Here is a 15,439-nt window from a genome sequence, read left to right as displayed (position 1 = left end):
TGCAAATTAAAATAATATACCCATGAGACATTTGTGGATTATTGTTTTTTTAATGTTCTGGCTTTCTGGATGCTGTAATGTAAGCTAAATCACAGCATTAAAACAGATGTAGTTGTTATTTTTAACTACAGTTCAAGTCATGTAAATGCCCATGCATTTGCTCCCTATTTATGTGCAAGTAAAATCAGAGAGACCTACGTTTCTATAAGGAGATCTGACTACTAGTATTGCTATGCAAAGAAATGTTAGGACTGATTCTTGCACCATAGTCTACACGGAGCAAGTTTGAGTGTGTAATATGCAACCAATGAGACAAAGTTCTGGGCTCCTTATTCAATCTTTTATGTAAGTAAAAAATTGAAGGAGGAGGAGGGGGAGGAGGGGGGGAGGAGAAGAAATTATGCAATTTGTACAGAGTTTGCCTTTGTGAACTACTAGACACACCCTTGTAACTTGTGATCATTATTTATAGCTAGCAGCAAACATAGAAACATAGGTTCTGAGATTCTACATGCATGACCAGAAATCACTAGGTCGTGTTTTCCATAAAATACCAGAATGTTACTCTTGATTTTAGCCTAATATCACAATGCCAACTCTCTTTAATCAAGTTATGTTATTTTCATGCTCGGATTTGTACTTTCTGTTCAGCAGTCAACTGCTCCTCATGTAGCAATGCATGTAGTATTATTGTCAGGGACTGGAAGGAAACTGATGAATGTGCACCAAGAAAGGGGGCTGAAGTCTGACTCAAGAGAGGGGGAAATGGTTTGTGGGGACTTGTACCAGCCAGGAGGCAAGAATCAGAGGCAGAAAAGCTTCAGAGCTGGAGGAAGAGGCAGGCAGGCAAGTGAAGGGCCAGGTGCTTCCCCACCCTCTCTTGCGCCCCTGTCTCCCAAACCCAGGAGAGAATCAAAGCAGGAAGAGCAGAAGAAGCAGCTTCCACACTATTTGAACATACCTGCTGTTTGAAGGTTGTCCAGTCCAAACCATAATTTGGAATGTAGACAAGTAGAAAAACTAATCCCGATTCCAATGTAGTTATACCATTTGTGCAAGGACTTCAGCACGCACAATATGGAACTTCCCTTCCCTCTGATTTGCCCAATCTTTCCCTAATCCATTCTGAGTATTCTCCTAACCTACAGCATATTTGGGGAGGGAGCATGAGGAGTGGGAGGGCAGGTTCTGCTGCACAAACACAATGCCACTGCTGAATACAACCCTTCAGCTACATACTCTGTAAAGCCTGACCAGTATGTGTGTGAAGGCAGGAGGGAATATAGGAACATTGCACTTGGCTAAATATAGCCTCAATTTGCCAGATTAATGTTGCTTTTACTTTTGACATAGCGTAGGTGTGTTTATTAGCTTTTATGCGTTCTGGGAAGTCCAATGGAATTAACACCAGCAGCAGACTGTTCAGACAGGCTAATGTGACAGGGCCCTCAGCAACGAAGATATCAGCGCAATGGAAGTTGTTCCACATCTGGCATTTGCTAGCTGACTGAGACTAGGTGCACAAATGGAGAGATCCAAACAGTAGAGGCCACTCAATTGCATCTCCCCAGTGGTTTAGTCTTTCATCCTGTTTCAAGCCAAAGTTCCCCTTTAGTGCTGGATTCCATTTGCACACAGTGGCAAAAAGTTGTTTGTATGGTTTTGCGTTCTACCACCCCCTCTCACACCATGGGCAGCCTAATCCAACGAAACCCGACTCTGCCAAAAGAAGCAGTAGCTCCTTTTAATGCTTAGCATATGCATTGCTTCAGCCCGTGAGATGGTTCAGTTCAGGTGCTTAAACCTGTATGTTTGTTGATATGCTCTGTAACATAACAGAGCTGGAAAGTGCGGGATCTTGCAGTATTAAGCCATAATAATAAAAGGAACAAGTTTGCCCTGAGCTGGGGTGGGGGGTGCCACACAATTGATTCCCTCCCTCGTAAAACATACAGTATTAATTTGGGGTAAAGTGTGCATAAAAATGCATGTATTAGTGAAATCATCATACAGAAGTACATAATATGAGAGAAAAATGGTTTGAAAAAATGTGGAGAATAGGCAAAATTGCATTAAAAATGTGTATATATTCGGGGGGAGGGAATGCGCTAAGGTGCAATGAATTTTCATGGACATGAATTTACAAACTGATGTGACTATGTGGAGAACCAGACTTAAGACTGGACACATGAGTAATTAAGAGAAACCAAAGTTGGCATGTTCTCCCATCGCTAGATGTAGATTGGGTCAGTTTACATTGAAATTTGCAATTGTCATTTCTCTAATTTCCACATCCTGCTGTTTCCTAGAATTCCCTTCCACCCCACTGCTGCCTCATCACTACTTTTGCATAGTTCTCAGATGGACCTCTGGCTTTTATTAAGCCCTGTGCTAAGTGATCATAAACCATCAAGCAGATGTGAAACTCCAAAATCTCTACCCAGTAGTTCAAGTTTCCCCAACAGCTACTTCAGCTTGCAGTGAATGAGTGTGCAATGCAATTTCATGGCAAATCAGACTTAGCCCATATGTATTCATTTACTTATATGAACATTCAGAGGCATAGCATGGGAGGGGGGGCTGGAGGGACAATTGCCCTGGGTGCAGTTTAAGGGGAGGGTGTGGGGCGTCGTGAACTATTGCGCCCTTCTCAGCTGCCCTCCAGCTGGAGGGTGCCTGAGAAGGACGCAACATCTTGTGGTGCCCTGTGAGTCCAGCACTGTTTTTGCAAGTCTTGCAAAGTGATACTGGGCTTACAGGGCACTGTGAGTGCACCCCTCAAAGCTGGCTGGCCAGTGTGCAGGTGTTGCTCTGGCAGTGCACCCCAGCCCCATGGCGGGCTGAGTGCGCATACCCCAGTCAATGCCACTGTGAGCATCTTCAATCCCACTCTCCTAGTGTCCATGGCACTCAGTGCAGCTCTTGCCAGAAGGGTGCAAATGAGGACAGGGCAGCACTCTTGCACACTTCTGTCCTTTCCCCATTAAAAAACAAAACAAAACAAAAACACTTTCCTCTCCCTTTGGAAACAACAGGAAGGAATAAATTTACACCATATCCCGGGCTGGTAAAAATTCCTCCTCAGGATTGCACAGGCATTGGCTCCTTCAGATCCAAGCCTTCTTGTGGCCCCTTTTCATCCTGCCAGTGTCAGAGCTCTGTTTTCTGTAGGGTCAGGGCTGCAGAAATTGCCTCAAGGAGGTAAAACCTGACATGAGCTTCCTCTCTCCATGGTCAGAGCTTTCTTTCCAATCTTGGAGAAGATCTGATGTATCATGATACCCTCCCATAAAATCTTAGCCGAAAATACAAGAAATACCACAATAAAAATGCATAAAATACAAAGGAGGGGACTTGGTGTCCTGAGAGTGCCCCTCCCCCACTCCTCCCCAACCTGTCCTTTCTCTTGCCCAGCCAAAGGTGTCAACCCTAGAGGAGGACATCTGCTTCTGATCTTAGGAAGCGGACAAGATGGTATGGGAGAACTCTTGGGTCTAAACCATTAAACACAGATTCCTCTCTTGGATCTTCCTTCTACCTAGATCTCTTTCTTAGGGGTTCCTTTTGTATAGCTTTAAACCCTATCTTTAGTTGTTATTTTTTACTGGTTTTAGCTGTTCTTATGGTATGTTTGTAAATGACCTTGTAAAAGAGAATTCATAAATTAAATGAAAAGGGAATTAAGGACTAGAAGTTATTGTATACAAAGCACCTTTAGCTTTTACAGTGTACAGTAATATTAGTCAGGCTGACAGTGTTCATTGGGCCTTGCACCCCAGTAAGTGTACATAGGAATGCAACCTTAGCCTCAGATTTTGAGTTGTAGGGGGTTTTTTTATAACCACCTGATAGACAACTCTGCAGCTGAGCATATTTTGTATAGAAAGGCTCACTGGACCGTGACATTTAGGGTCAAATATGTGGCATCTTGATCTATTTATTTTATGAGTTGCAGTGATGTGATCAGCGCTTTCATTCCATGCATTCAACGCAAACAAATACTGTGTGTAAAATGGTTTGCATCATACAGATGGCTTGCTGAGTTATCTAACACTTGCAATTTCGAATTTGGCACTCAGAATAAAACACCAGAAAGCTTACAGAAGCGTGTCGGAATTATGACATTTCCACCTTTGAAGGACAATTGGGTTCTCGCAGAGGAATCTATGGGGTAGCAGAAGAGTTGTTTCCACGGAAATAATCTAATTTAGGTTATAACATGCATGTGGATCTTTTACAGCAGTTTCCCTTCTTGCTTCAACCCCAGGGGATTCCTTGGTTAAAAGGTTTGTTTCCCTCATTTCTCACTTTTGTTGTTTGTACGGTACTGGAAAGGAAAGAGGCAGCGGGAAGGGGAAACAGCTTCTATGTTTTGATCTGCAGGAAGCGTGAAAAGAGCGCACTGTCCACATTGGAAGGTTACAGTGGGGGCACTTTGACAGGAGGGGGCTTCCATTGTTACAGTCCCACTTGCTCTGTGAATTAACACCATCCTTGTGGCAAAGTTAAACAGAGGCTTGGTTTACACCAGCTGACAGTGCAGCAAATATTCAGAGGTTTCTATATTGCTGTTTTACTGGTTCTAAGTTGAGGTTTTGGGTTTTTTAAAAAATGCTTCAATGATATAATGTGTTTTAAACTGTACACCACTTTGATACTTTGGAAATATTGAGTGGCATAAATGTGCTATAAAATAAAATAAAATAAAAAAATAAAATAAAATAAAATAAAAATAAATAATCCATTAGCAGATCACAGATTACAGGGATCAGAAGAAACCCCTGCCCTAAGACCTTGTAAAGCTGCTATTTGTCAGAGAAAACTTACTGGGCAAGGTGGGCTTACTGCCTGCTTCAGTTAAGCAACCTCTGATGTTCGCTGATAAAACAGATCCTGGTGAGGTCATACAAATCAAAGAGCTAGTAATAAAACACAGCTCACACTAGCCACCTGCACCAAGCAAAGTCTTTCTTCCAGCTGTCTCAAGATTATCTTTGGCTGTCTTAAACAAAACTTGGAATGATACGTGTTCACAAAAACAAACTCTTCTGTCATCACCATCCTATGCAATGGTGACAGAACCTGTCCTGTTCTCTAATTATGCAAAGGCTAGAAAAATTCTATGCAAATTCAAAAGTAAATCCACTGGGTTCAATAGTCCTGCAGCAAACCACAATGAAGTCAATGGGACTCACTTATGCGTAGTCATTATTCAATTATGCTGTGGATTTTTTACAGCTCCGTTTATAAATACAGTTACACAATTTTGAATAGAGGTTGTGGTATATTTCTGTTTAGATCTGAGTTGTTGTTGTTTTTAAGATTCAGCCATACTTAAGGGGCAGGAGGGAGCATTTGTCATTCATACATGAAAGTTTCTTCAGGAAGACAACCTTGGCATAAACTATCAATAGAAAAATGAAATACAAGAGATTCCTTTCTCCCCAGTGCAAGCCACACATTAATGCCACAGAACTTAAGGGCTGATTCCTACATTGTGTGAAATGGACCTCCAGATAAAATGCTATCTGCAGGAGGCACTCATCTGCAGAGTGCACAGTTAAGTTGGGTATATAAGGCAATGACAGAGCAAGAAGGTGGAAGGTGAAAACATGGATACCAGAAACTGGGGAGTAATATTGCCAGGTCCAGGCCCTAAAAAGGCTCCTATAAAATGAAAGACAGACAGAATTCTCTTGTGTGACTTCCCTGGTAATTTCAGCACTTTGAGAAGAAAATTGTACACAGTCTCTTTATAGGCATTATAGAATTCCCTTCAAGATCTTGGCCTAGCAACCAAGCAATGGAGGCACAGAGACATTGAGTAGGCTTCACATCGCATCACTGAAAACTAGTCTACTCCACCTCTGCAATTGGACACTGAACATAATTTTTTTTCTCAGCATTCATATAGAGTAGAAATATTTTGCAAAACAGTAACCGATTCTCAGGAATTGCATTGCATGTTAAGAACATAGGGAGCTGCAACTCGCCATATCAGACTATTTGTCAATCCAGATCAGCATTATCTTCTGTGACTAGAAACAGCTCTTCAGGGACATGGGCAAAGGTATTTTACATCATTTTCTACTTGATGCTTTTTACCTGGGATCGAACCAGGGATGTTATGAATGCTCTATCTCTGAATCCTCCCTGGTTCATTGTGCAGAAGATATGCAGCTCTGTAATTTAAGTGTCAGGGCTATTTAGCTACACTTGACAGGCATATTAAGCGACAATCCTATTTAGGCTGTCAAATTAATGTAAACTAAGGCACACAATATCTTCTGTGATTTTGCTGGCTGCTGTTTCCAGATCTAGGTCTGCAGAAACTGGAAATGTCAGTGGCTCAGCTGTACAAGATTTAGATGGAAAACATACACTTGAGTACTGACTGAAAAGGTCAGAACCTTGAAACAATGTTTCTCCAAAGCCTAATTTTGATGCCATTGAATAATTGCAAGAGCAAAACCCTTGCTACTTAGAATTATATGCTACTATATGAACACAGGTCTAACCATATCTGATTGTAGCACTACCAGTTGTGCTACTTACATCTAGCTTTTTACATTTGATTAATGTCACTACAAATAAATCTCTCCCAAAGAAGTGCCTTGCAAAATGAAATAGGAATATGTCTTCTATTCAGAAAGAGCTCAGTGACACAGCATCTCTGCATTCTCTCTATTGTCCTGTTTATGTTCAAATCTTTTCATTGCTCAATACCTCTGGGAAGCAAATAGCAAGTTAGTCTTCTTAATTCATTTTTGAGATGCTGCTGAATAGAGTTAGAGTGAAAAGAAGCCACTCATTGTTAAGGAAACTGCAGCTAAAGGAAGGAGAAAGAGAAATGGGCAGCCATAGACTGGCAGCTAGGAAGAATGGGACAATTAAGTGGGGCTTATGCTGGGCTGGCATGTGAGCAGATATATGCAAATGCCATACCTGGAAGTGGCTACTTACGACAGAGCCTGTTCACGTTGCGTAGTCTTCATACAACAAAATGAATCCACTATACCAGCCTTCCCCAATCTGGATCCTTCCAGAAGCTGCTGGATCAAACAACTTGGACCCAAAGTACCTTAAGGACGATCTGATCCCATGTTCCATCTTGATCATTGAGATCCTCTGATGGGGAATTAGGGTAGTTCAACACACTCCTGATTTTTTGTTGGCCTTTGCAAGGGACCAAGTCTTTAGTACTAGGCAGGGAAACCTGGTTTGGATTCCCAGTGGATAAGTAAAGTCCTAGAAAGAGCTGAGTGGTTGTTCTTGGTTAGAACACTGACAGCCATTCTAGGTGGGAAAAGTCTACCTCTGAGACTTGGTGTCATGTTGGGGATTGAAACCGGGAAAGGGGGGGGGTTGGGAATCCAAAGGGTGTAGAATAATAATCTGTTTTTTAAATTTTGTTTTGTTATTAGTATGAAAATTGGGGAATTCGTGGAAGGGAATTTGGGTCGACTTTAGAAAAATGTTTTAAGAATGAGCACTGATGTTTAAATACTGATGTTTATAAGTTAAAATTGGGTTTTTTTATTAAAATGAATTAAATATAAAAAGGTCAAAAATTGGGGACAAGAACTTGTTGAATTAACAATTTGAATTGGAATATAAGAAGGGGAGGTGTGGGGAAGTCAGGGAAATATGTTATTGAAAATAAGGATTGTAAACTTTATGTGTTTTTAACTTTTTTGTTTTTTCTTTTTGCTTTTTTAATGTATAAAGGTGGAAAAACTCAATAAATATCTTTTAAAAAAAAGAGAGACTTGGTGTCATGAACTGGCAGGATGATGGGGAGAAGGAAGAAGGATGGCGCCAGGACTGGGACACACTGGGGAAGCAGAGGATGGGGAACGAAGTACTCACAGGGCGACGGAGGTTGGGGAGGGATTGGAGGTCAGTGCACAGAAACCAGAGCAGCAGGGCACATCACTGGAGGGACCCCTGTCCCCACAAATGCAGCAGACTCTGAGGCTTTGGGAGCAGCAGGTGGGGTGCTCCAGGAGGCTGAGGCAGGCAAGGGCCCACAGTCCAGTTCCTTGGCTGGCCAGGTGGGGCTTGCTAGCTCTGAGAGAACATGTGTTCTTCTTCAGCTGGAGTAGGCTTGAAGAGGTGAGGGTCACATGCCTACCAAGCCCAGATGCTGCAATCAGCATGGAAGGTATAAAAGCTAAAGCAGAGCTGAGGGTCTGTGTCTGCTCAGCGACCCATGTTACTGGCCCTTAGGGTACTGTGCTTTGGGTGTGACTCTGAACTGTATCCTGGCTGCTTCAGACTTGATCTACAACTCTACATAGACTGTGTTTCTGGACCCTTGGACTTTGGATTTTAGACTTGGCATACTGACTTGCTGCAAGGTAGGTCAGGGTTTCAGGACACTTGGTTTCAAACGAGTGCTGCTTAAAAGCTGCTCTGAAAAGAGTGTGTGTTTTAAACTAAGTTTTGTTAAAACCTCAAAGAGTGCAATTAAATAAATGTACAGTACAGGGGGTGACCATTTTGCACAGGCTTCCATTCTGGGTTCCTGCACATATTGATGGAGTGTGCATAAGCCCGCCTCATTACGCCTGTCCCTGATTTGCCCTTTTCCTGGTCCAAAAGGATCTGCATCAGCGGTCATGCGCCAATTGGATGCATGCAAAATGGTTGCCCACTGTAGTGCCTCCTCATACTTTGAACCTCTGGGTAGGGAGTGGATGATCACTGGATAGTCTTCACAGAAATATACCTTTGTGACTGTTAAACATAAAAGGTAGTACAAACAATTAATTATTGACCTCTGCTGTGTGAATATGATGGGGGGGCTGTTAATTATTGCACCCATTATATTAGCAGTGTCACCCAGCACCCATCTTCAGTGAGGCTGTAACAACTATACAGTGGTACCTCAGGTTACATACGCTTCAGGTTATAGACCCAGAAATAGTGCTTCAGGTTAATAACTTTGCTTCAGGATGAGAACAGAAATTGTGCTCTTATGGAGCGGCAGCAGCAGGAGGCCCCAGTAGCTAAAGTGGTGCTTCAGGTTAAGAACAGTTTCAGGTTAAGAACGGACCTCCGGAACGAATTAAGTACTTAACACGAGGTACCACTGTATTGTGAAAGTAACTGTCCAGGTTTGATTTACATTAACCAAAGGGAAGCAATGCTAGTTTTCATTCTCTGGTTGTATTTTGCTCCAGTTGTAAATGCATACCACCCTGGAATATTATTTGGTTGGAAATCATTGTTGCTCAGTAATATGTCAGCACATTTCAATTTACCAAGACCATGATCAAGTGCAGCCAAACTCACCCATCCCCCCCAACTGTGAAGCAATTTATTTAAGGCCTCCTTGAAGGCTCTTTCAGTGGACCTCACACAAAGGCTTTCCAGCACATTTATTCTTGAGAGGTTGAGTCAGTCGCAAGGAAGTTTCACAATCCAATTTCTCCTTCCTTAAAGTAACCCATTGAAAAGGGCAAAAGTTCACACAACCCGCTACTGTGACCTAGCACTTGAAGCGGATGTGCAAACAGCCAATGCAATAGTGACAGACTTGCTGCCTATGCTGCCCAGTGTGGAAAAAAGCTTATTCACAGCATTACCTTATTTACCTGTCATTTCAGAAGCAATCGGAGAGACTACGTAGAGGGGAGAAGAGCTTCAGAGCACAGTTTTCTTTAGTATTGCCTCTCTATTGGCAATGTTTAAAATTTAAAAAGTTGAATAAACATTTATACTTCCTCTTTAATGCAATATGCTGAAAGGACAAGTTGTCATCAGCTTTGACTATAACTATAAAACATAATTTGTTCATGGTTTTTATATTATTAAGGACAGACTTGCGTGCTCAAGTCTGGACTTTCACAATAAGAGGAAAGTGAGATAATGAATTTAAAAGAATGCATTAGGACTCTGTTAGATGCCAGAAAGAATATGCTAATACACTCATTTCATCCTTTCCTTTAAATAAACAAAGGGATTCCTTTGTGATGTCATAAAATATTCCCTGTGGGATTTGCACAATGTTTGTAGATACTGTGCTACTGAAATAGAAGCTCATAAACAAGCATTTGATTTATGTCATTCCTTTGGAAATTTAATAATATTTTTTTCCCCTTGGAATGGAATTTTGGCATATCTTACATTATGTTTAGTATTATTAAACACATCCCACAGGAAAGCATTATTGGCCGTGAAAGCTTGCAATTCATCACAGATACTTTCTGCATGCAAGAGTGCCCTCTAGATATGGCACAATATTGCCATATGCAATAACATGTCTAGAGCATGAGACTAAACTAAAAGGTATCAATTTCAAGAGTTACTGAAAACCGATATACATAATGGGTTGCATCCATTGGCAGTGGGTGGCCATTTAATCTGGTGAGTTGGAAGCAGGCCCTATCACACAATCTGTCTGTCCCTCTGTGTGTGTCTTTCTTTCCTGACACACACTTTTTCTATCCTCCCTAGTGCTAGCACACACTCATGTGCACGTGTGCACACACACAAACACACACGGGAGGAGAAGTGACAGTGAGTTGGCAGTAAACCACACTGTTCAAGTTGGAATTAACTCTTTACTAGCAAGAACACAATCAAGCAATAGGGGAATGTGCCTGCACAAAGCCAATATTTTCATGCCTCTTCTAGTTCTGGGAGACAAGGGGAGGGGAGCCTGTCACAGTAGGAGGGGGGATACCCAGCCTGGCTCATCTCTGCCTCTTGGCCTTCCTCATCTCACTCTCCTGCTTCAGTTTCTGCCTCTGATTCTAGACTACAGTGGTACCTTGGGTTAAGAACTAAATTCGTTCTGGAGGTCCGTTCTTAACCTGAAACTGCTCTTAACCTGAGACACCACTCATCCTGAAGCAAAGTTCTTAACCTGAGGTACTATTTCTGGGTTAGCAGAGTCTGTAACCTGAAGCGTCTGTAACCTGAGGTACCGCTGTACTCTCTGCCACAGCCTCTGCCTGCTTACTAAACCCTGCTACCTCTTCAGCTTCCAACACCTCCTTCTCCTAGTCATTGTTGGAGATTCATTCCCCATGTCTGCAGTTATGGGATTGTTGTCTATCAGATGACGGTGTATGTTTTCATTCCACAGTGTGCGAAGTGACGGAGACAGGATGTTTGTGTTACTGTGTTCCATGAAGTGGGACTATTGTCCCTTGTTCCTTTCTCTCTTTGGTGTCTGATGAGAAAGAGGGAGGAGCTAAGTCAGAAAGCGCTGAGTGTATTATATGTAAATAAACGTAGATTAGCCAAAATGCTGTGATATTGGTTCTGTTACGCAAACTGTGGAGACTCTGCGTATCCCTAAGTGTGCCAATGTCTGTTGTCATCGGTAGCTGTGATGTTCAGGCAGAAGAAAGCTTTTGAAGCTCCCGAACAATTGACCAGGAGGGAGAGAACATGCCAGTCGGGCATGTGTCTCTGCCAGGGTCCTACACAAGAGGAGGACGCTCCTAACAGTCGTCCCCCTCTTCTCCCTCTGACAGCTCATCATCAGCCTACAATCAATCCCCTGGCTCTGAGCCTTCTTCCCTCGGTAGTTCCCTAGCTGGTTCCACCCACCATCCCTCTGCATCCAACTGGTCCATGACCTGAAGCTAGAGTCTGCGAGGAGGAAAATAATAAAGCTAGGGAAGGAGAGCATTTATATAGTTCCTGGTCACCAAATTGCGCAGAAGCAAACCAGAGGAGCTGCTTGGGGAAGAAGAGGACAGCCTCCCCTTCTTCCCTGAGCAAATCACACCCTTTCTTCTGTGGCAACAAATACAACATCTATTGTTTAGACCAGTTTTCAGAAGAAAAGCTTTCCTCAAGGCTTGTTCTCTGCCAGAGTGAATTGCAGCTGACTTGGTCTTTTTTTTTACCTCATCAGTGCCATCTTTTATTTCAGTCAGATTCAGTCTTCCATTTCTCTTCCTTCCACTACTGTCTGCACTTATATCTTTTTCTACTGAAGTTGTGCTCAGGTTAATAAAAGTGAAGCTTGATTTACAGGAAAGTGTAGATGGATAGATGTTTAGTTGACGTGTTAAGGCCAGACTACCAAATATTCAAGTTCTTCTAGCTTTGTGAAAGACTGGGTGTATAAGAGTGTGGCAGAGGGGAAAGTAGCATTGTGACATTAAAGGAACATAGGTGCAGTATAAAGTTGTGTAAGACAGCTCGCTTACACAAACTGGTAGATAATAAAATGAATGAGGGTTAAAGGGTTGGCTGTGTGCTTTTAGCAGAGTCCTCTGAGAGATACAATGTACATGTGGTTTTCATTTGGCATCTGCCAAGAAAGAGCTAGGCTAGCACAGTTGCTAGAAGTGTCTATGTGCTTTAATGCATTTCCTGTTGTGTTCATTGTCATTAGAGACCTCTTTTTCCTTGTAAGGTACAGTAGGATCAAAAAAGGGCAGATATTTTTTACTGGGCATTGCATTCAAACTCATTGGTCCTTAGCTGCTTTTTAATGACATGTCAGAGGGTAACTTTTGATTGGTTAAAGAAAATAAAACATAGCAGCAACTAAAGGAAATAACTGGTATTTCAACATAATTAGAGAAGGACTGTTTCCTTTGCTATTTATAATTGACCCTATCCATGAGGACTCAAGACAAGTAATTGAAAGAGCAGAACTCTGGCTGTATTAAATGCCAGGCATGTGTTCATGGAATGCATACAAGGTGCCGCTGATGATGAAAAATTAAATACTCAATAAACCAGGCATGGAGTGGAAATAAAGCTTCTTTTATTATAACGCTCGGACAGCTGTTACAAACCAAATGCATTTTCCTGACATGTAAGTGGAACCTTGGTACAATCTAGTTGGGACATTCCTTTTAGCTATGCACTAGCAAAAATAAGAAGTATTTCCTAGAAGCCGTTTTGCAAAAACAGTGTGTACAGCTAACTAATGGAAGCTATACAAATATCCAACAGCAGCTGGCATGGTGGGTCAGAGATACTCAGAGCTCCCTCCTGACACCAGTATTGCTACAGCAATGGATGGAGCAGCTCTGCCCACTCCAGTCTCATCCAGGTAAGGTGAAGCAGCACCAGTCTTGGGATGGTGGGTCTGCCCCATCACACTGGCTGCTACTGCAATATTAACAGATGTTGGCAATGGCCCATCTCAGAAACCAAGGGTCACTTGGAGACTGCACTCCTACACATAGAAGTCTCATTGTGCACAATGTGGCTTAACCCCAGGAAAACAAGTGCACATAAGATTCCAACCTATTCCCCCCCCCCCAGTAGTACAGTATTCTGAGGAACTCTGGGATTCCTCAGTTAAAAGCTGAATAGTGGAAGACAATCTGCCTTAAGGGCTTTCCGCAGGCATCTGGTTAGCCACTGTGAACAGGATGCTGGACTAAATGGGGCTTTTGAATGGTTCCAGCAGGGCTCTTTTTAGGTTCTGATAGTGGAATGAGCTGTGTTTTCTTGAAGGACAACTTTCCTTCCGTCATTCATCTCTCCTTGCAGTGCACAGCTGCAGAGGATTGTTGGCTATGTTCTGGAACATTCAGTTTCCACAAGCCAATAGGCCAAGCCAGTGAATCAATAACACATCCTAAACCATCCTCGAGACTTTTCTGCGGTTATGCAGCAGATGTGTAAGAATTTGTCAGCAGATCAAAAAATCTGGAAAAGTGGTTTTCTGTAGACCGAAAATGTGAAAACCACTTCTGTACAGTATTATGTTCCCTTCTATTACTATATAATCCCCTTGCAGGAAATATATAAATGTTTTAAGTCTTTCTTTCTTTTTTACACTGGGCACAGCCAAGCCACAGTGAAGCCTTCGGAAGTCCTGATTTCAAAGGGAAAGTTAACCCTCATGCATAAATGAATCTGATTTCGAAGCACTTTGCTTTTATGGTTTATTGTATTTTACAGTCTTGTTTTGGTGCTATTGGTAGGGAACTCTGTAAATAAGTCACTATTACTGCTACTCATTCAGAGATATACAAAAGTTCATACCCATTACAAGTATCCTTTTATAATACCCTGAAATAAATCAGCTACTTAATCTAAAAAAGAACAAAGGCATAAATAAGAAAAGAGAAAGAAGAGAATGTGAAAGAAAGAAAAAATAAAGAATGATAAAGACAAAGACTTCAGATTCATTGTCCTGCAGCTAAATATAGTATCCACTCATTAAGAGCCAACCATTCTATCCTCTGTAAACCAGTATTTTTTCAATCTTCAAATCACTGTGCTACAAGTTCATTTTCTCTTTCATGCAAGAAGTCAGTAAGAAGTTTCCAGTCCTGAATAAATGTCAACAATTATTTGCCATCTCAGCCTAGTTTAATAATTTTATCAGCCAGGGCTGTATTTTTTCATCTTTGTGCATATAATAAGCCTGGTGCTGTAATCACACGTTGGAGTAATCTTCTATAATTCTTTTCTAGTTCTGTATCCATTAACCCTAAAAGAAAGAGTTCTAGCTTCAATTGAATATTAACCTTTAAAATCTGCTGTATCAATGTACGCATTTGTAGCCAATATATTTTAGCCTTTTTACATGTCCACCTTGGAAGTACCATTCCTTGTTGGCAAACACATTTCTTGCCACTGGTCAGTGTCTGAAATTATTCTTGCACAAAATCTTGATTGGGCAGCACAGGCTCTGGATGCACAACATTGATTTAGCTTGACTGCTTTCTTAGTATTGACCTGTAGGTTCCCTGGTGAATTCCAAGTACCATTAGAAACAACTTTTCAGAGCATCAAATGAAAAGGGAGTTTTGTTTACAAAAAGCAGCTGTTGCCACGCAGGTTTAGGTTAGGACCATGGTGCAGGAACGAAATCCAATCATTTGCTCCCATACTAGTTCCAGAAGCAGGCCCGTAAGCCTTCTCTTCCATATGTTCCCCAATCTTTCATAGCCATGCAATCAGGGGACATGGGAGAGATACGCCTCCCCTCCCTCCTCTCTGGACCATGTATTTAATCAGGTTTTAGGACTTTGTGGTGAGGGGTAGGATGGAGAAGGAGACATTTATAGGCTGTCTGGGAGCATCCTTCTGCCCACACTGTTTCTTGCTGCCAGACCATCTCCCCCCTTTTGACAGACCTAGATCACTCTGGATGGACCTGACCTGACCCAGAGTAATCTGGGACTGCTGAGAGTTCTTGTCCTATGTTATTTAACCCAAAGATGCTGAGGATTGGTACATAAATAGGGATGTTCCTGCTTGAAAGGGGGAAAGTAGCAGCATAGAGCAAAGCACTAGCAAGAAGAATGAAATCAACAATAATATAACTAATAAATAAATCAGAATTGACGTCATGTTTGTGAAACCAGTGGAATGTTTGTCACACATAATACAGTAGGTGTGAGCTCCTACAACATTTTTTTCTCACATTTGTGCATAAATTATGGTAAACCATTCTTTTTGAGGGATTTTGTAGGATTGCAATGACCAAGCTACCCTGGGA

Source organism: Podarcis raffonei, chromosome 7 (assembly GCF_027172205.1).
Source record: "Podarcis raffonei isolate rPodRaf1 chromosome 7, rPodRaf1.pri, whole genome shotgun sequence".
Taxonomy (NCBI): Eukaryota; Metazoa; Chordata; class Lepidosauria; order Squamata; family Lacertidae; genus Podarcis; species Podarcis raffonei.
The sequence above is the reverse complement of the archived record's forward strand: the minus strand, read 5'-3'. Positions refer to the sequence as shown.